At 42.4% G+C, this 16,854-nt stretch overlaps 1 protein-coding gene across 4 annotated transcripts in view; it reads right to left on the reverse strand.

The window, feature by feature from the left end:
- Positions 1–16,156, reverse strand: part of ENOX1 (ecto-NOX disulfide-thiol exchanger 1) — a 365,131-nt gene extending 348,975 nt beyond the window's left edge. For 2 of the 4 annotated variants that reach the window (XM_085215818.1, XM_085215817.1), the window contains exon 1: positions 15,812–16,156. The gene's annotated coding sequence lies outside the window, so the exon portion shown is untranslated. The remainder of the gene's footprint in view (positions 1–15,811) is intronic. The other 2 variants (XM_085215815.1, XM_085215819.1) reach the window with 2 other exon arrangements.
- Positions 16,157–16,854: the final 698 nt, after the last annotated feature.

Genomic DNA, 16,854 nt, shown 5'->3' on the forward strand with positions numbered 1-16,854 from the left:
TCTATCTTCAGCTCTTCTGAATTCACTACCAAATGGGTCAGCATCCCTGCTTAACAAGTAACATGCGGCATCCTCAACTGATGCTCAGGGGGATACATCCAGGCTGTCTGCTTTATACATCTCAGTTTGCTATGACTTAAATTTATAGTGGTAGGGTTCCTGTACACTCAGCAGAGAAATTCACACACCTGGAGCAAGCAATTCAGATCCCATGGAGCACTATCTATAAACAGTGTAAGCTCATAATTAGGACATCTGTGTTACACACTCAGAGCAAGCCTATGCAGTCCATTTTTCACACACGCTGCGCATACAAAACTGAGTCCCTTATCTATTTCAGCCCTACTACCGCATTTAACTACCTAAGAGTAAGAGAAAGTTACTCTCAGTTAAAGAAAGTTTATTATGTTATAAAGTAATAAATAAGAGAAAGAAATCTGCATATGCAATATACATGTGGTCTTTTTTGGGCAACAGAAAGCCCCAGGAGTTAAAGGGCAGGATGTATGCAGAATAAGTGTAAAATTAATCTTCTTCATTACATAAATCTACAGATACATAAGGAACATATATTAGCCTTCCTAGATAAATACTTGAGACACTGATGGAGTTAACAGGCTCCCATCAGACTACCATCAGCCTCATGCTAGCGCTATCCAGAGCGGATGGCAGCTCCAGAGCTGTATGGCCTCTCTAATGCATTCCATCCATTTTACAAGGTATATTTTATTAGTGTGAGAGAGAATTATTAATAAATTGTATTCCAAACACTACAGACACTGATAAGAAACAGATTTCTTGAAATTGAAACAGGAAAGCTTATATATGGCCCAACAGTGAGTGGCTTAACAGGCTGGGGGAAGAAAAGTAGTCAAACTACTGGTACCTCTATGCCTTGCAGACAAAACCAAAGGTTTACTCACAAGCCATCAGAAGATTATTGACTGACCGTCCGCTATCTTGTACATCAAGCTGTTGCTACAGGAACATTCATTCACTTATATTGCCAAAATGAATGTCTCTCATGTACACATGTACATACGTACATATGTATATATACACAAACCCATTGAAAATAACTCCCTAATCTGCCACTCTTTCATTAGAACTGAAGTGCTCTTCACACACATAGTACACAAGCATCTTGAATTAGCAGGGAACTATTTTTAAATACATGAAGGCTAAGATACAAAATTAGTTTCATGGGGAATGAGAACCTTAGAGATTATTTACTTTCCCTTAATTACTTTGGCTCACCAGTCATTTAGCTTTCCAGTAGTACCTACTTCACATTCACATTCTGAATTTAAAGACAGGTGAGTATGTTTTTTGAGATTATGGACTTTAATGCCATAACCACATTTCTCAAACTGACTGGCCCACAAATAACCTACTTAATGGTGCTGTATGGTACAAATATTCCTTTCTTTGGAACAACCGCCTCAAAGGAAGGATAAAAGTAAGCACCTTTGAGCAAGCACATGAGAATTCTGACAACTGTACAAAACTATTCTAGTAGGCGCAGGTAGCCTCTTATGCTACTGATCTCATATAATGAAAGGAGCATAACAGAGATTAATATTAAAAGAATGTATTTTGAGAGCGAGGATCTCAGGTGACAAGACAGACTGAGTCCTAAGCCTGAAAGAGATGCTCAAGTTTTTAAGCCTTGGAATAACAAGAAATGTGGCCGTACAGCTCTGCTGGGCTACATCCACTCAGCATCTTCACTGCATATGACATACACACACATTACTGTCACTTGTATAGAATATAAAAAAGAGAGTCTACAGTAGATGAAAAAGTATTACAGAGGAAGAGCTCATATGGGAAACTTCAAATACCAAATTAAAGAAAAATAAAGATAGAAAATAAGCTCAACAATCTTGTTCCCGTAGAAAGAAATTAATTAGGATTTTTTTGACAGAGCCTCTTAACATAGAAAAGCAGAGAAAGTAAATAGAAAGAATGAAGGAGCAAAGAACAGGGAAGTAATAAAGAGCAGAGGGACACTCCAAGAAAAAAACAATCCAAAATATCATATTGGAGCCCGTTTCACTGGCTAAGGCAGATCACTCCACGTGACAGCTATGGGTTGGTCCTGTCACTGCCAAGCTGGGGGATGTTTTGCCAGTTTTGAACTTCTCTGCCCCCTTGGGAATAAGTCTGAGCTGAAGCAATGCCTGAGTGATTTTCTGCACCTGAGACATCGCATACCGTAACACCAGCTCTGGGTTTCCAAGGATGACTGGTCTCAATGAGAGAATTAAGAGGCTCAAAAGCAGTCAGAGTGCCCCACATGGCAAAACATACTGCTGCCACCACGTATCTGAAATTACGAGCTCCCTCATTAAGCAGAGTTATCAAACCATTTATTATGTTATAAAGTAATAATTCTATCAGCTGTCAATGAACAATTTATCAGAAAAAAATTACAGGCCTTTAAAGCAATTAGCAAAGGGAATTAAATTTAAACTGGAGTTTCTGAAGATTTTCAAGAGAGATTTGATGAGAACGAAGCTTGGGCTTGGGGTCCTGCTTTTCAGCAGCGAATACTGTGCTATTCCAACAAAACAACTGCTGCAGTTCAAAGAAAGAAAGAGACTCTGAAAAGAATTTCTCAAATCACTTATTAGAATATAATGAATATTAACAATAGATAGTACAAATTCTCTCGAGAATTGACTATTGCTGGGTTTTGGATCCCTTCTTCTAGGCTGCTAAGGTTGCTAGGGAATTTCACAGTTAATGGTGTATTTCCATATGAATGTTTGAAGAAGGGGGAAGGGTTCGCAAAACTGAATCTTAAGCATAGAGTTTTCTTTGTGCTCTTGAGAAAAAACTCTGATGTTCTTATAAAGCTGAAATAAGACACTCTTTCAAATGTACTTACACATTATTTAAGATTTTTTTGAGGAGAAAAAAAAAATCTCTGGAAATCTGACAAGAGTCACTGTGAGGAAGAGCTTGCTATGGGCAGCAGTAAAACACACCAGACTTCCCATTAGACACACCCTAAGGGCAACGAAAGGTCTACATAACATAGCAGCTGTATTTTGCTTTGATGGTAAAAAGCAAGATATATTTTGTTTAAAAACAGATTATATGTACATTTTTCACAGACCATTTGGAAAGCACATTGCTGTGGGCTTCCCAGTGACAAATACACAGAGACATCAGCAAGTGACAACATGCTTTGTACTCCTTGACATGGATGAAGGAATTCAGTTCAACTTTTTTAATTTTATTCTTCTGGAAAAAGAAATGCCTAAGAAAAATCTTTTTAGCCTAGTTTCCTGAGAAAAAATCTTAAAGGATAGATTTGTCATTCCCCGCATCTTCATCTATTTCCTCTCTCTTCTCCTTGTACGTTTTGATGTCATTGGTTGACATCAATGAAAACTGAAATAGGACAGAATCTTTCATTTCTGTGAAAATAACAGGAGGGGGAAAAATAATTAACAACCCTAATTTGAATGCTGGGTACTCAGTTTTCTAATGGAAAATCCTCAGAGGAATCTCAACTGAAGAAGAACCTGCAGTAAGCAGGGCAAAAGCCAGCTCCACATTCACACCTCCACCACTCAGCTGTTTGTTCTTACCCTCCTCCAGAATGCAAAAGATCCCAACTCAGGCAACTCTTATTTAATCACAGAATCAATCACAGAATTGTAGGGGCTGGAAGGGACCTCTAGAGATCATCGAGACCAACCCCCCTGCCAAAGCAGGTTCCCTACACCAGGTCGCACAGGTAGGCGTCCAGGCGAGACTTGAATATCTCCAGAGAAGGAGACTCCACAACCTCCCTGGGCATATATATACTGTATATTTAGACAATATACAGTAAATAGACACACACTGTCATTAGCGACTACTGTGACAGCTGATCTTCACACCACAGTATTATCCTAATAAACTGTTTCTAAGCCCCAGGGTCTCTGTTCTCACACAACTGACCTGCAGCTGGTCACCTTGGCTGGATCTTACACAAAGCACGACAAGCACAGGGGTTATATCAGTTAATTGCACAGTGGCTGCAGAGTACAGTGCTTTCTTCCGTACAGCAATGTGGCTTTTCTCTACTGGAAACAATTGGAGTTGCACTAATTCAAGTTAATGATAGAGCAGCATATCTGGGTAACTCTTATCATTAGTTAATGTTAGCATCACATGAGCTTGTCTGCGTGGTATTTGACAACGAAATTCAAGTTAAACAAGCTCCTCCAGAATGAAGACTGTATTGGATTAATTAGGTAACTTGCTAGACATTTAGAAAATGAAGATGAATATCCTTTTTATAACCATACTAAAATCCTAAGGAATAAGAACCAGATTGTAATCTGTTATTGTAGTGTAAATCATGAATAACCCCACAGTCTGAATTACTCGAGATTTAAATTACTGGAGATCAGAATCTAGCCCCATAGATCTTAACAGAACACTTGACTTACTGCTCACATAAAAAGAACTCAATTTCCATCAACAGTAATGCACAGGAACCAATTGGTTTCCTAGCAGAGTTCAACATTCCCCACCAAAAAAAGTCTACTTATTCTGGTACTCCTACCATCTTCAGTTATTTTTATTGATCTGCACGCTACTTCTGTTCTTAACTACTCAGTGAAAGTCAGGAGAAAGGCAGATACTGATGTTCATTTCTCAGTGTCTTCACCACATGTTTCCTAGAATGCAGACAACTTTCTTCCTCCAACCAAAGACAGCACAACTGGAAGTACTCCAACAAGTCCATGACGACTTTACTACGCAAAACACAAACCACATGCTACTGAATTCATTTTGTTACAAGATTATTCCTCCAACATGGTCTAAAGCATGCAACTCTGAAAACGCACAAAAGTGTAGTAACTGAGACACAAGTGTCTAAATAGTCTGGCCTAGAATTCCTACAGTTTATTTTCAGTTGTGCTTTAACCACATGGGCTATGTCTACAAAAGCACTTTGAAGAGAGGTTAGTTTTACTCTGTCTAAGCTTCCTGGTGTTTCTGTACCACCCAGGGCTGAACCTCAACTTATGTTAGCAAGAGACCGTGCATGAAAAAGTAAACTTATCTAAATGTTTCAAGCCTAACAGCACAACATGGCAAAGTGTTCAACACTGTCTTGGAAGGAAAGAAAATATTTTCAAACCTGAAACTTATCCATGTTCAACTGTCAGTATCTCCTATATCTTGACTGCTACGTTATCCATTATTCTGGCATAAAGAGGGATAACAGACTGACCATCTGGATTCCAGTTTAACTCATGAACCTTCCAACTATTCCATTTCCTTTTATCCCACTTACTGTAGGACCTGGTGAGAATCACATACAAACGGAACTGGAAACAGCTACACAACAGGGGTAGCTGCCTCCTTTAAAGATAACACAGTTGTATCTATGTATTTTATGAGACCTCAACTGATATAGATCCCAGAATGTTCACATAATCTATTCCAGTATCCCGCAGCATCCTTTCTGCGCTACAATTTTTTTAATGAACTTATTTATTCTTGTAACATATGCAGCCTATTACTCTTACTGTACTTACTGTGCGTATTATAAACAGACGTTTTTTCCCTCATATGCTAGAGCTCTTCCCGATCCCCATTTTCATTCAAAGCATTAATTTCTGCAGTTTCTATAGCTGCTGAGGACTCCATTAATTCTTTTTTTCCTCAAATATTTAGTGTTATTTATTTGCAAGATAAGGGAAGAAAATTTCCACTTGAACTGGAGGCTGTAGTTGGTCACAGCCCTTCTGGTTCCCTTCCTAAGACTATGGATTCTCTGGGGATTATCTTGCTGTATAAAATTTATACAGAACTCCTGCTCAATTTCAATCCTGAGTACAATTTTATTATTGAGAATCACAGAACGGAGGGGGGGAAAAAAAAAAAACCCACAATCTTCCTCCTCAGAGGACAACCAGGAGTAACTGAAGGCACATAAAAACTCTTTGCTCGAGCCAACTCTTAACTACAGTGACTGTTCTTTTTCACCAAGAATGAACTCAGCATTGGAATAAACCTACTTCTGCAGTTCTCATTTCATTTTGCTTCTGCAGCTGCTAGACTTGTTCCTGAGGTTCTTGCAGAACACCCTATCATACGGCCATTTCATGGGATTCCTTGGAGACATGACTTACAGCGTTACAAAGTTGGCATTTTCCCTTGCATGGATGCTTACAGCCACTCTCTGAACGTTTCTCATATTCAGTGAGCCACCATGCATTCATGTAAGTGTTGTTTATTTCAGGTTTGGGCTTTTAGATCTGCATTTCCCTTTCTTCCATTGAACACTGAATTAGTGAATTTAAATCTCTTTAAAAGGGCAATACATGGGGGCTTATGTATCACCCCATATTGCTCATTTGTGTTATGCTGATAATGATGTTACCACAAAAGAAAGTCTCTATCAAGTGCTAGGTCTTCATTTCCCTAGCATTCACAATATGAGTGGCCACTGCTCTTTGCCCTCCCTGATAACAAATTGATTCCTCTAGAATGAAGCAATGTTGAAGAGCCCCTGAAACAGTAAGAGCACTGACTTCAGTGCTCACCACAGCTATATTTCAGTGATGACAGGGGTGTCAAAGCATCTCATCTTGACAATCACCAAATTCAATGTTCTGCTTCCCATTCAATATTCAGTTCCATCTGGCAGCCATTTGACACTGAAGAACCATAAGAAATAGATTTTCTGCATGATTTCAAGATGACCACCATCTAGCTACTCTTACAGCTCTTACACTTTTGATACAGAAGAACTGCTTGATTACATTGTTGTTTGACTGTGTCACACTATTACCTTTATTCTTGGGTGACATGAGCTGGAAAAATATTACTCTTATCCATTCCATTTTATTTGTAGTAGACAGTACCAAGCAGAATCAACTTTATTATCAAGGAAAAGGTAAACCTAGATGCAAGCTTGGCAACCTCATCTTATATAAAGCTGCACTATCAGAAGTGCTTCTGCTCCCAGGTGGAGGCCCAGTCTGACTGCACAGTGCTCCGTTTGCTTCCTTCTCACCACTATCCACGGAGAGCAGATTACACTAAGCAGCTACTCCATTCTTTCACTGTCAGTGAGACTTCTTTTTCCCCAGAGACTTTATGCAGTTACATAATCTCACTTAATAATTTCCAAGAAGCATAAAAAGAGATTCCATTTTTTTCAACCTTTTACTTTTAAAAAATAAAAAAGTTGATAGTTTCCTTCCCGTACAGAAATTGCAGCCACCTTGTATTATGCAAAGAAAACAATAAAAGCTACCCATTACCTATGTTCTACAAAATTATACATAAGTTCAACAAATGCAAAATGGAAAAGAAAACTGCAAAACTCAACTAATGACACACATACTGCAGCTGGTTTCACACGTTTTCTGTAGTGGTATTAACCTTGTTTACAGAACTGGCAAGCAACCGGATAGCTAAGTAGATTGGCAACAGTACACCCAGCCTTTCACCTGCAGTGTGTCAGCTCAAGTTGAGCCCAGCTCCCTCTAGGAACTGGAAACATGTGCTCCCTCACAGGCTGTCAGTGAAATAAAATGGTAATTGCTATCTGCTTCATACAAAATTGGAGATTACACTGCAAAAGAAGAGTCATCAGCATAAACAGCATTTCCTCTCAATGTTAAGATATGAATAACCTTGAACCAAAAACTGACCAACTATTTTTTAAAACGATATTCAGCTGAGAGATGCTCGTCTTAGGCAAACTAATGGAAAGGCAACGGAAAGAGGATTTTAAAATCGGACTTATTTTCCAGGTCCTTTATGTCTTCAGTTCTCATATGCAGCAGCCTGCCAAGAACACCTCTGCTTACACTCCACCTGAAGACTCTGGGAGCCAGATGCACACATACCAAGGAGGCAGGAGGATGTATGAATAGAGCACCCTTTTACTGCCAGTGAATCCACAGAGAGTGCTTGCTCACGTCCAGCTGCCTGCCATCCTTATCTGCCAACAGGGGACCATAAACACACACTTTTTTGATGCGTCTATAACTGTACTGTGATCTCATCAGATTTCACTGTTAAGCAAGGGTCACACCTCCAAGGAAAACTCTCAATAAACTAAGTGGCTCACTTAGTCAGTGCTGAAGCAATGCCAGCATCCATCGTAAGTCATCAGAAGAGATTAAGCCATGGATCTTTGCCACCGAACTCTAAGCCTCTACTGCTGCAGACTGTAAGGGAAGTGCTTGCGTCACTTAGTAGCAACAGCAAGCTCTTTCTCTACTTGCACAGGAGCTACTAAATTAGGATATTACATAGCAACATTTTAGGGAGCAATCTGCTACTTTCAGATGAAATAAAGTTATTTGTCATTGCTGAAAGTCCTCTTGACTCTTCTTACAAGGGCACAAGCATCAGCAGCTCTTCAAAGAGCATGCTCTCACTCTGGTTATTGCATTCCACCTCCCTATGTTCATTCCGTGCCTTTATCAGCTACTTCCATTCCATTTTCTTCTTCAAAATGCTTGGTAACAGGTATGATTGGGTCCAAACAGAGTTGTAAAAAACAGTGTCAGGCCCTCACTATATTCTGCCCCCAACACAGCTGTTATGTACTGAAACTTTTTCTACACTGTGTGTAGGGCACAAACCCCTTTAAAGTCTACATAAATCAAACCTGTCATACTAAAATAGCTGTGTGCCATTCACTGTGGCCACAGAGGAACTGTTCTTCATCATGCGTTGATGAAAAGCTCACATCCTAACATTTAACATAGTACTTGTGTAAAAATCACCAGCATTTTAAAGTCTCATTTAAAATATCTCCAAAAATAAAGATGTAGTGACGGGGGGTGGAAGTAGCTAAGGCAGTTGTTGACCTAGGTTTTTTGTGCAAAACAAACAAGCAGAATACTAGTCTTGCAATTATGTGGCATACTTCATCCTGAAGGATTCCATCCAGCAAGCTTGATCTTACACACAGTTCCAAGGAAGAGCACTATTAACATACACACATAATACTAAGTAGCCAATCTATCCAGTTCCACCATCTTCAACTACCTAGCTTTATCCACTCAACTGCATGGGTTCTATTAGTCTACCATAAAGTAATTACCCATCCATCAGAAACTGCCCCTCCAACATCAACAATGCACTGGCAACAAGCAAAGTGCTCATCCTTCTGTTCTGCCCAATTGAATCTCTCCAGTTTCAGTCAACCTCTTCTCAGACTTCCATCACCACCAACCAAGCCTTCAGATACAAAGTCAGAAAGGGCTGAACCTGCTTTACATGTCAAAGTGTTTTCAAGCAATAACATGGGGCATACTGGGAGTGCACTCTCTACAGAGCATTTTTTTTTCCCATACACAGATTCCCTGCACGCAGAAAATCTAGAGAAAACTTACACTTGGTTTCTACACCCTCAGCACATCTCTTCCCTCCACACAAGTTGTTTAAACCAAAGGTCAGCCTCACTAACCAGCTGTAGCTCAGATCAGCTTTCATTTGAATATGGTATTAACGCAAAATTGCTGATTTAGTCATTATCAAACATGGGAGGCTTACTCCAAATCACCTGATTTTAACTTCTGATTATGAAAATAGGCCTTGGTTAATCAATCAGCTGTCAGGTATCCAAAAACATGGCAGAAGGAAATCTCCTCTGCAATTTGTATGGCTTTTGGAAAAAGTCACCTGGACTTACACCACACACAGACCATCCAGATCACCAGGAAGCACCATGATGAGAGACCATGAATGGGGATAGAGGCAGAGGAGCAGTGGGAGAAAGACAGAAAGCGATAATTAGCAGACAGTACTTCTTTGTAATTACATGATGGCAGTAAGATTCATTACATCATCAAATAAAATTCTGCAGAAGCTGTCACTTATACACCTCCCTGGGGTGCCCATTGTTTTGAAAAGGGAAAAAAAAAAAAAAAAAACACTTTAAAAACATCCATTTACTAGAAAATCTTCTGTAGCTGATCCTTGAATATCCATCGTCCCAACATCAGCTCAACATGAGCCCATATGATGACCCTGTTTTGAGTCCTGTATTTATAAAAACATAAAACCTAACTGTCTTGACACTGAAAATTGCCTTGCCAAAGTACAAACACTCCAGATTGAAAAAAATTAAGTCAAGGATGGCTGGTCCAAGATCTGACCTAGTTTCTCTCGTAACCTTCAGCTCAAACTACAACAAAACAGAGACATGAAAAAGTACTGTTAGATCTTGTACTCCAATACCTTCAAAATGCAGAATGCTTCCTCTAGTACATTTGTTAGTTGCCTACAAAAATGACTTGCCTTTAAAACTCTAAATTCAAACATCTGAAGGAGGTACTCTCACAACATCTGATCTAATACAGGCTCTAATACACTTTTTTACTTCCTTTACTGTATGAAGAGGTTGGTGATACACTGGAACGCATTGCCCAGAGAAGCTGTAGATGCTCTGTCATTGAAAGTATTCACAGCTGGGTTGGACGAGACTTTGAGCAACCTAATCTAGTGGAAGATGTCCTTGCCCACTGCAGGGAGGTGGGGTTAGATGACCAAATCATTCTATTATTCTATTATCTAAGGTAATGTACTGAAAAACTAGATTTCTTTGAAATTTTTGAAGCGTATTACAGTCAGTGTCACTTACCAACCTCTGTATTGAGTGCCAGGCTAAATATATAACTGTTTCTGAATGTTTCACATCAAGCTGGTTTCTCCAAACACCTGAGCATTTTGTTGCTCTTCTCTGAGATCCACTGAATTTGTCAGTAAATTTCTGTTGATATGATACTCAGTTTCCAGATGTGTTCATAGAAGATCAGTGCAAAAAGGACTCCTTTCAGTAGTCAGCTCAACCATAAACTGGGCTGTTCTTTAATCATGCTGCAAAACCCTGTATTATTACTTCCTGCTGGGTCTTAATTTTAGATTACTTCCAGCAATGCTGTTACCCATCAGTAAGTTCCCAATCTGAAACCTCCTGCCTTATGAACTTGCCTTTTCCCAAATTTTGTTCCCTTTGCTCTGTTATCCTGTAACAATTCTATGTAAATTCTGTTTACTCCAGAACAAAGGCATCAGTTCCAAAGGTTATAGGTTTTGTTTGAGGCCCCTATTCAACAAAGCATTTAATTACAAGCCTAACTTTAACCACATGCTTACATCCAATTGATCTCAGCAAGCAGAGATGAGCTTAAGAATATGCTGGGGAAAAAAAAAAGTAAGGCACGCAAATCAATGTTTTGCTGAACCAAATCCTCAGTTTCTGTAATCACGTGGATTATTTATTTTCCATATCTGGCAAGAATTGACAGCTTACTGCTTTCACGTTACAGGACTGTAAAAACAAAGCTTCAATAGAGGCCAAAACTGATATAATGTTTTTGATATAAATACTTTGGTAAATATCCAACAGTACGACAGTGATTAAGCCTATGGGATTTAAACGTGCAGTCAGTATGTTCTTGTTGCTGTGGTACCCTTTAAAAAAAAAAAATAAATAAATAACAGCCCTGTGAAAAAAAATGTAAAAGGACTACAGTACGTGCATCTCAGTAAGATGAGCAGCATGTTCCCTGCTAGCTCATTAGCCACTGCCATCATTGCATAGTTAAGTGGAGAAAACAAAACTGTCAATTTCGTAATTCATTTCTACCCAAAGCATCTAAACAAAATTGACTTTACTCATTCTTTCAAGAAAGAATTTAGGAGGGATAAGTGGCAAGAAGGCACAAAAGCACTACCCTTTGGTTTCAGTCATGGGTTGACTGCTTCCACCACTCTCCAAGCTACTCGACAGCAGATGTCAAATTTTAGACTTATCACTACCAATAAATGCAGTTGGCATAACAGAAATTTGAAGAGCAGCATATAAAATCACTTCCAAATATCTCCCATTGTTTATATGCAGCCTAGTTCACAAACTCTCTCTCCATCTTTGTTTTGCTCTGTTTGTTTGTACTTTTTGTTTTCTTTACCTTCCATCATTCTGCTGCCTGGTAAATACAGGTGGAAGCTACATGGGATTGCAGTGAGGCAGTGTACCAAGTTCAACCTGCAGAGTACCTAACTGAGATTCTAGGTTTGGGAGGAGTGCCACAAGAGAAAGAAATAGCATGGAAAAATGTCTACTTTCCAACCATAAAGCCTTCCAAAATTCAACAAATGTGCTCTCTACTAAACTGTCAGTGCATGCTACGACACTAAAAAGAATTTTGATTCCAAACATCTACAAGAAAGTAGCTGCTCGTTGATATTTATCAGGATTAGAGCATTCTCTGACCATTGCATTTCAACTGCTTTTTTATTGAAGGAGCATTTCAAAGAATCATTGAGCTGTTTCAGTCGGAAGGGACACTTAAAGGTCACCCAGTCTGTTTGTTGTGACACTTCATACCTGAGTACATGTCACATGCCAGAAAAAAAAACCTCTCCAGGACATATGAGTAATTATACCTATTGGATCTCTTAAATAACACTATGAGCTCCAAAAATCACTCAGAGAACACAGCTCACACACATAGGACAAACACTAATTGTTTGCTTATGCAAGACTATGTTTACTGTTTCCCCTACAGCAAATATTTCTCAGAATTTTTGGGTTTCCAAGATGGAAACGATACCTTCGCTGTCAGGAATACAGGGGTGCAGCTAACAGGAAAACCACCACTGTGATCATTCTACCTGATACCTAAGACTTGTAGGTAAAACTCTGCTGACAGCTTGGTGCCACTTAGAATATAGAATCACTATAGAATCATAAAATGGTTTGGATTGGGAGGGATTTTTTAAGATCATCTAGCTCCAACCCCCCTGCTATAAAGGAAGTATAGGAAGCAGGGGTGCAAGAAATCCCCTGCACTGCTGTACAGTTGCCTACCTCCTCTCCGTGCTGCAGTTGGGTCCCTCTAGCAGCTTCCCCAGCACCAACACCTGCTGGAAAGCCAAAACCTGATAGGCAGTAAGTACAGACACAGGGTTACATCCACCGCCTGCACTAATGGATTTTTTCGGATAGATGGCAGTGCACAAAGTGCATCTGAGATTGGTCCAGGGTCAAGATTCCATTTCAGCGCTCAGAGACTAACCAAGGGAATTACCGCATTATCAAAAGCACTTTAAGAAAGATCGCGGCTTAGAACCCATTCCTGCTGCACTGTGATAGCTCCAGCTCTTTTAAGGGGTGAACTGGGTGCCAAGAGCGTAGAAATGGCAGAGCAGCACTTGGGATTTTACTTCCCATTCCCATGGGTGACAAAGAATTTTATTTTAATCCATTCTAACAAGTGCGGTTTTAAAACACAAAGCTAAAAGACAATTAACCAGACAAAGTCCAAGACACTGCATACCGGGCGCAGCAGAGGATAAAACTGATTCTCAAGGATCTATAATCACATGGATTTTGAAATACTCCAGCAATAATAAGGGTATTTCAAATCACTCGTATTGACAGAAAAAAAAACCACAGATCCCACTTATTTTGCACCCTCCTCATTCTAACAGACACAGCTACTAAGCGAAGAAAGCGAAGTGGCATTTTAACCATGTAACTGCATGTCCCCTTCTCACAAAAGGGGAATATTAGCAAAGCAGCTGAAACAAATGGGACAAATCCGATGGCATGGCTGGTAGCTCTGTGCCTACTTCAGGGTGCTGACATCCAGCTCTCGTGATGTGGAAGCATCCACCACCGTTTTGTTTTCTGTTCACAGTAGGGGGTTGCTAGGAAACAAAATACTATTGTCTGATTTCATGATCTATTGCCTGCTTTGCCTGGCAATAGTGTCTTCTAAAGCTATTACCAGTTTATTTTACATAGGACAGAGATTAAGACTAGTATTAAAACACACGCACACCGAGATGGGAACAATAAAAACACCTCAAAATTCAAGGTAAATATTCCAGACCAAGGAAGACAAACTATCCTGAGGAGAAATGAACTCTAGCAGCCCAGTGGTATTTATATACATGCAGTCTCCCACGTGCATCGGCGCTCCATGACTGTACCTATAGTTCTGTGGACTTGCCACAGACTCTCTGTCTTCTGAGGACACAAAGCATTCCCTTACTTCTCCACAGCTTCAGTAGGCTGCAAGTTCTGTAAATACTACATACTGCAGAACACCCAGTGCCACCGAGCACACAGAGGGGAGGGAGGAAGATATCATGTCCAGAATTCAGCTGGGGGCTGTTCAGGTGCCTTCATTTCTTTATATCATTGCTTTTACACATGCGGATGTGGCAAAGAGTCTGAGACGATTCCTTTCCCTCCTCTTAATCCCCTCCCCAGCCCCCACACTTTGTTTGGCTCTAACACCAATAAATAAATAAGAGCATCAGGAGAAAAGATCTAGAACTGAAAGCCATGATCACCAATTTCACACACACATATATATATATAAATACAGTGAGACATCTTTGTGAAGCAAGAGAATGAGGTATTTCTAGGACCAAACCAACGTGGGTACCTAGGAAGGCACCTCCATAGCACGAGACGGGACCTCAGCACCAAAACCACAACAGTCATACTTAAAGGGATGAAGGAGCTTCTGTACAATGCATTACAGGACAAGGTTTGACATAAGAGCTGCAGAGCACTTAATACTCCTGTATGCATATCTACAATTTTGCACAGTGCACTACATGCACTATTTCAAAGTCCTTTCAACTTATTTATTAACGTCTACGAATTTTATCATTCTCTTTTAAATTCCATGGGAAAAAGAAAAATAACAGCAAAGGTGATGCACTGCAAAAGGCATCAAAGCTTTTGACATGTTACAGCAGAACTTCCAGCGAGGGATGGAAGAAAGTAATCACATAGCAAATCCACAGTCCATGGGAAGGATGGACTTGCTTCCTTGCCCTGAATTTACCGGGACCGCAGCCTTCTTCCTCAGTTCCAGCCTTCCAAAAACCACATTTAAAATTAAAGAGCACAACGCGAGGCAGCTTTTTCCATACCAGACAACAGGCAGCCACCTCTCCGAGGAGCTTCAAGGAACAAGAGAAAGACTCGACCCGCAGCCGACACCGCTCCCAGCCGGGTGGGATACGGCTCTCCCACCAGCGAGCTCCTACGGCAGCCTCTCCCGCTGCCGGCTGTCCCCGTCCCTCCCCGGCGGGATGCTGTTACCTCCCGGCTGCGACAGCTTCACTGTTTTAGGGCACTCGCTCACAGACAGGAGGGAAAGAGGAAGAGAGCGATGGGACGGCCACCTTCTGACAGCCACACAGCTGTCAGCCGAAGCTAGGGACTCACGCAGCCAGATGGGGAGGGGATGGGGGAGTTGGGGTTAGGGCGTACAGCCTCCGTTGCCAATGGAGGGGATGGACTGGGGGGGGTGAGGGGGGAGGGCTGCCCCGGGATCTCCCTACCCGGTGGAACTCCCGTCCTCCGTTCCTCTGCAGCGACGGCAGCCGCAATTAAAAAATAAATAAATAACCCGAATAATAAATAAATAAATAAATAGCCCGCTAGCGGAGAAGGGAGAAGAAGAGATTAAAAAAAAAATAAAATAAATAAAACCACACGAACAAACCACAACATAAAAAAACAACACCCTACGACAGGCGGACCCCGAACAACAACAACAACAACAACAACACTAGCCGGGCACCCAGGAGAGCAAACTTTCTGACTCTCCGGGGAAAGAAAGAAGGAGGGAGGGAAGGAGGGAGCGCGGTGCCCGGCAGCGCTGCGGGGGCGCGGCGGGCGGGGGCAGCGCACAGCCCCGCAGCTCCGGGAACGGAGCGGTACCGGGTGCCTCTAGCGGGGCCGGGGCAACACGGCTCTCCTCCGGCCCTCTTCTCCCTATCCCCGCGCCGTACCTACCGCTGCCGGTGCGCGGCCGCGGAGCAGCGGAGCCGCCGCCGCCGCCTCCTCCTCCTCCTCCTCCTCCCCGTTCTCCTCCTCCTTCTCCTTCTCCTTCTCCTCCTCCCCGGGCCGGCGGCGCTGCGGCGGGCGAAGGACGCCCCGCGGCGGTGGGGAGCGCGGGGACGGCGGTGCGGGGTGCCGAGAGGCGGCGGCCGCCGCTGCTGCACACAGAGACGCGCACACACACACACACAGCGCCGTGCCTCTGTGTGTGTGTGTGTGTGTGTGTATGTGCCGGGAAGGGATGCTGCAAGGGAGCGAGGGAAAATTCTCCCCTCCTAGCAAAGCCGCCGACAAATGGCAAGGCAGGTGTGCAGGGGAGGAGAGGCTCCGGAGGAGCAGCGGGAGGAGGAGGAGGAAAAAGAAGGAGTGGGCGGTGAGGAGGGCGGGGAGCACAAAGCCCGACGGCGGGGAGAGGTCCCCCTGCGGGGCCGGGGACAGGTGCCCAGCCTGGCAAAGAGCCGGCTGAGGGCTGTACTCCAATCCGCTGTGCTCTCAGCGCTAAGAGCTGCCCGTTTTCCACGAGATTGGGGTTTCTGTCGGGATCCTCCTGCCAGAAGGACTCGCGTGTCCTGTCGGCAGGGCTCCCATTTGGCTGTGGTTCCAAACTAGAACCCTGCAGGGAGAACCCTTGCTAGAGGGCTGCTTTTGTGTCCCAGGCAGGTGACACCCGAGCCGTCGCTTTATACAGTATGGCAGGAGTGCGTGGCCTCGCCTTTCCGTGTGCCTTCCCCATCACACATCCCAGAAGGGATGCTGGGCCCAGAGGGTCCAGAAAAAGCTGCCCCAAAGCCAAGCAGTGCAGCTGGAGTTGCCCAACACCTCACTCAGCTTTGGAGCTGAACCTCACACCCAGAAGGTGTTTGCCAGTCTGAACTCTGCTGTTGAAATGGGAGAAGCCTGTTCTCCCTGCCCCAATCACCATGTAGGGCTGTTGCAAACAGCCCTGTTCTGCTGTGGAGGTGGCTGTGATTTAGTGCTGGAGGAGGCCATTGAATGCC

Source organism: Meleagris gallopavo, chromosome 1 (assembly GCF_905368555.1).
Source record: "Meleagris gallopavo chromosome 1, MGAL_WU_HG_1.1, whole genome shotgun sequence".
Classification (NCBI taxonomy): Eukaryota; Metazoa; Chordata; class Aves; order Galliformes; family Phasianidae; genus Meleagris; species Meleagris gallopavo.